The following is a 6,232-nucleotide window of genomic DNA, read 5'->3' as shown; positions in this document are numbered from 1 at the left end:
GTCCAAGATTGGACTATCTAGCATCTCTGCGGAAGGAAATTTCTGAGGCATTAATATAGGGAAGCAAAACACCGGCAGAGCATTTGCATCATCTCACCGGTACAGTGAAGAGAACAGAGACAACAATAAAGGATAGCAAGAAGTTTATGGATAGTATAAACTTGATTTTGGGAGACCTTTTTCAAATTATAACTACCCAACTACAAGGTTGAAACCACAAACTCTACTGACATCTTGACAACCTTTGTCATTGATGCCAAAGGGGGAGTAGTGGGATGAGAAAATTCAAATCACAGGAATCATATGCTCAGGGGGAGCACACACATTTTTGGTAACATTTTTGGACTACACATTTTTGGATACTTTTTGAAATTTCTCATGAGTCTTGCCATCAATGCCAAAGGGGGAGATTGTTGGCATATGCACACTCCAATGAGACATTATATGTGATTGAACGTTTTGTCATTGATGGAAACCTTGCAATCCTATGGCACCGGCAAAGACATTATACTGGCATCAGCAGATCACACTCTACACCGGCACTCAGGACACCGACACCGACACAAAAGAAAGGAAGTATACCGGCACAGAGGCCGATAGGATTTTTTGTTATATAATATTTTGTTTTTTATTGTAAGCCGACTTGGCAAATTGTAAAATGACTCTTATATATAAAAGAGATCATTGTAGACATTTTGTAGGTAGAAGAAAGTGAAGTAGAAGCATTAAGGAAAATATTAGGCAGACCCAATGTGCGAAATATAGGTCAAAGGGTATATGTAAAGAATAGAGCAGGAACCGATACTGAATTAGGCATTGAAGATGCTATTGTAAAGTAGTACAAGACATTGGATTTGTATAATCCTTATTGTAAGTCAGTGAGACTTCCCATTGAGTAGTGAGCTCTAGGCAGTTGGCCTTCCTGCATGTGCAGGCCCCTATTGTAAGTAATATTCTCTTATTAGCCAGTGAGTGAATATTGTGGGTCACAAATCCCACCGAGGTTTTTCCCACACTGGGTTTCCTCGTTAACATCTTGTGTTATGGTGTAATTTTCATGTGGATGTACTTGATTCTATTTATTGCATTATTTCTTGCATACCGGTACACTATTATATTATGTTCTGCATGTTTTAAGTTAAGAAATTCTAATCACCGATCAGATACTGATTCACCCCCCCTCTCAGTATTTGTGGGACCCCTAACAACCACATGACCCCTTAGGACACCATATGGTGTCGTATGGTGTTCTAAGGGGTCATATGGTGTTCTATGGGGTCATATGGTTTTGTATGACCCCTTAGGACACTATATGACATCGTTAGGGGTCATATTGTGTCTTATCACCCCTTAGGACACCACATGGTGTCATTATGGGTCATATGGTTTTGTAAGGGGTCATATGGTGTTCTATGACCCTCTAGGACACCATATTATGTTGTTATGGGTGGTATGGTCTCCTAAGGGGTCATATGGTGTCCTATGACCTCTTATGACACCATATGAACCCTTAGGACACCATATGTTGTCATTATAGGTCATATGGTGTCCTAAGGGGTCATATGGTGTTATATGACCTCTTAAGACACCATATGATTCCTTAGGACACCATATGGTGTTGTTAGGGGTCGTATGGTGTGCTAAGGGGTCATATGGTGTCCTATGACCCCTTAAGACACAATATGACCCCTTAGTACACCATACAGTGTCCTTAGGGGTCATATGGTGTCCTATGACCCCTTAGGACATAATATGACCCCTTAGGTGTTGTTAGGGGTCATATTGTGTCTTAATGGGTTATATGGAGTCCTACGACCCCTTAGGACACCATATGCCATCGTTAGGGGTTGTATAGTGTACTAAGGGGTCATATTGTGTTCTAAAGGTTCCTAGGACATCATATAACCCCTTAGGACACCATATGACCCCTTAGGTATTGTTAGGGGTCATATTGTGTCCTAAGGAGTCATATAGTGTCTCATGACACCATATGACCCCTTAGGACACCATATCATGTTGTTATGGGTCTTCTTATGTTCTAAGGGGTCATATGGTGTTATATGACCCCTTAGGATACCATATGACCCCTTAGGACACCATAGGTGTCGTAAGGGGTTGTATGGTGTTCTAAGGGGTAATATGGTGTCATATGACCCCTTAGGACACTATATGACCCCTTAAGTGTCGCCATGGGTTGTATTGTGTCCTGATGGGTCATATGGCATTCTATGACCCCTTGGGACACTATATGGTTTTATGGGTTTTATGGTGTCCTAAGGGGTCATATGGTGTCCTATGACTCCTTAGGACACCATATGACCCTTTAGGATGTCACATTGTGTCACTAGGGGTTATATGGTGTCCTAAGGGGTCACGTGGTGTCTTAGGACCCCTTAGGACACCATATGATATCATTAGGGGTCTTATTGTGTCTTAAGGGGTCATATGGTGTTTTATGACCCCTTAGGACACCATATGGTGTCGTTAGAGGTCATATTGTGTCCTAAGGGGTCATGTGATGTTCTATGACCCCTTAGGACACGATATAACCCATTAGGAGATCATATATACTAAGTTTCAAATAAGGAGAGATATAAGGGTGAAGAGAGATGAAGAACTAAAGAGAGGGAAAAGAATTAAAGGACAAGGACATAAATAGAGATATAGATATTAATTAGTATGAAGTGAGAGGGATAAAAACTAAAGGACAATGATGGATAGAAAGAGGTAGAAATATCTAGATATTAAAAAGGAGAGAGGACGATAGAGATAAAAAATGAAGATAAAGAGAGAGGGAGATGAATAGATATAGAGAAAGAGAGAGGTAAAGACAAAGATAAATATATGAAGAGATGGAGAAAAAAGGATAGAGAGGGGTAAAGAGAGATAAAAAAGGAAGAGATAGAGAGATATAAAGGAAGAGAAATATCGATAGATAGATAGATATAGATAGTGCAAGAGAGTGAGAAAGAGAGATAGAGATTATAGATAGGGATAGATAGAGAGGGAGAGAGAGAGAAAGAGGAAGATATAGAGATATATAAAGGAACTATAGAGAGGGATGTTGGGAGAGAGACAAAGATATATAAAGATGGATAAAATAAAGAGATAAAGGTAGAGAAAGGGAAAGATACTTCAAGAGAGAGATAGAGGAAGAGACAGAGAAGTAGATTAATCATGTATAGAGGAAGATATATAAAGATAGAGGAACATATAAAAAGAGAGATTGATAGGGAAAGAGATGGAGATGTAAAGATGGAGATAGAGATAGATATGGATAGAAAGTGATAGAGAGAGTAAGACAAATGGAGGGAGAGATGGAGTGAATAAGTGAGATTTAGAGATAATGAAATATAAATATACATGAAGACAAATCTATAGGGATATAGAGATAGAGGGGACAAGATAGGGAGAGAAAGGAGGTGATAGAGACAAGTAATACATAAGTATAGGTAGGATAAGGTAGAGGAGGGAGATAAATAGAGAGAAAAGAGATTATTAGAGAGAAATATAGAAATAAGGAGTGACAATGATGGAGTGGGAGAGGGAGAGATAGGAATAGTAAGATGGAGATATATGCAGAGATGCATGTAACTTGGGAATTTATTTATCTAGATGGGATGAGAAAATAAGTGACATAAGTAGAGAAGAAAGAGATAGAAAAAATATATTATATAAGTATAGATAGACAAGTGATAGACAAAGGAGGTGATAGGAAAAAAATGAGACTTTGTATGCAAAATTTGTGAGTATTTAAAGTTTTAAAATTGAAGGACTAACTTCAAATGATTATAATTAATTTTTGTTCTATAATATCATCAAACTACCTCATCCATTTGATAGGTCTCTGAATTACCTTTCCAATGCTTGTAAAAAATTAAAATTTCGATAAGAATGCAAACGTTATGCCCATTTTACTAAACTATATTTTTTATGTTGAGAAAAATGGATATCCGATTTGAAAACAGTATGACATCACTATAGTGACATCACAAATTAGATATCTGATTTGGTTTGGTATTACCAAACCAAATTCAAATTTTGGCTGACCCAAACAAAAAGTCAAAGCGAATTTTGGCATGTTCGGAAAGGTTTAAAACGCTTTTTTTTCCATTGCCACTTTTTGGCCCCCCATGATCTTTCACATACCCTAGACCTTCAAAATATTCTATGATCTTTGAATTTCTATAGATTTTTTTTCAAATCCCACACAAATTGTTTCTTTAACTTGAAATATATAATTATGCTATTAATATATAATGATGTTTTTCCTAATGAGTCCCCTAGAAATAAAATCCATGGAACATTGTAAAGTAATTTGTACATTTATTTGTCCAAAAGGAATCATTTTATAGATGGGAGTGTTGTCATTTGATAGATAAAAGTGCTTCATTTCATCGCAAAAGATTATTTTTGCATGTCTTAGGAATTAAGAAGAACCCAATTTTAAACTAGAAATACTTCTAGAGAAGATATAATGTAATGAATTCAAATATTACTTTTTAAGTGATTTAAAGATGACATGGCCACCATGATGGATTCGTCTAGCATGATGGGTATGATCAAGGAAGTTATAGTCACTCACACAAAACTCATCTTAATGATCATTGTGTGCATTCATTTTGTTTTGGTAGAGGCAAAGACAAATACATGGGAATTGGTATATCTAGATGTTGCCCATGTTCCATATACATGGGAATTGTTTTGTTTTGTTTATAGAGATGCTGAAAGTCATCCAATACTATAAAATAACGAATTTGTTGGTATTGCTACTCAATATTCTAGGTTTTACACATTATACCATAGTGGAAAAATACGTTTTTAGCATTGAAATACATGTTTTTTATGTGTTGCACCCCTCAATAAAGAAGTGGTTTAGGAATTTGTTAGGATGAATCATGTCACGATGGGATCTCAAATTATGTATCTAGGGATCTCAAATTATGTATCTAGAGATCTCATAATATAATGCATCTAGGTGGATTAAGATATCCATGTGTGGTGCATATGTCTTAACTTATTTATAATGCGCCAGGTAAACAACTTGTGCAATTATTAAAATAAGCGATAAGTAAGGTTACTTTGAGTTTAGAGGTTTACCCCTCTATTATGTTAATAGGAGAAGGTCTAGATATAAAGGAGATCATTATTATAAGGATATATGATAAGAATCATATTGTGTTTTGGATATCAAGAATTGTACAATTTTATCCTAATTCAAGGGTTTATTCTATTCTTGTAAATATTAGATATTCGAGCATCTTGGACCATAAAGGTCTCTTGTATTGTATGTGATATATCTTCTACATTATATTACTACACTTATTATTTTCAAGTCTTACAAACTATCATCAATATCTACAAGAGAATTGAATGATACATCATAATGCATGTTATCATGGTGTAATATATCACAAGGTAAAAGATCACCAAAAATATACATAGAATAAAAAATGTGATATAAAAGAGCGATCACCATAAATTATATCATCAAAGGGTTATAAAGCAGAGGATATAGAGACAAGGTTATCTTGACATGCAGAAATAATAGCTTCACAAAGACATAAAAACATCATGAATAGCCATGGAAGTTACAAACTCATCACATAAACCATCATCCTTAGATGTATCACTAGAAGGGAGAGCTGCACTATCATCCTTAGATGTATCACTAAAAGGGGAGAGCTGCACTATCATCATCCATCACACAAGGGGTATAATCATCATGAATCAACAATTCAAGTGATGTAAAGCCTTTTAACATGGCACATTAAACAAGTTCTATTAGCTGTAAAATAAACTCACTCATATGAAACTTGAAGCATTGTTGGTATGGAAGTAGGGTGCTATTTCATCAAAAGATTAAAAGATATTAATCAATGAAACAAGGAAACATTTTCTAATCTTTGACATATACATTAAGATAATTGAAAGAAACTATTAATAAAAATTAATAATGTAATAATAATACATATGCATCTTCTAATCTTTGACATATACACGAAGATAATTGAAATACAAAATTAATAAAAATCAAACCAAAAATATATTTTTTGTATTTAAAAATACATTTTTAGGTGTTGCATCCCTCGATAAAGAAGTGGTTTAGGAATTTGTTAGGATGGGATGTCAAATTATGTATCTAGCGATTTCATAATATAATGTATTTAGGTGGATTAAGATATCAATGTGTCATGCGTATGCCTTTCACTTATTTATAATGGGTCATGTA

The sequence above is a fragment of the Cryptomeria japonica genome, chromosome 3 (genome assembly GCF_030272615.1).
Source record: "Cryptomeria japonica chromosome 3, Sugi_1.0, whole genome shotgun sequence".
NCBI lineage: Eukaryota > Viridiplantae > Streptophyta > Pinopsida > Cupressales > Cupressaceae > Cryptomeria > Cryptomeria japonica.
Note: the sequence above shows the minus strand (reverse complement) of the source record.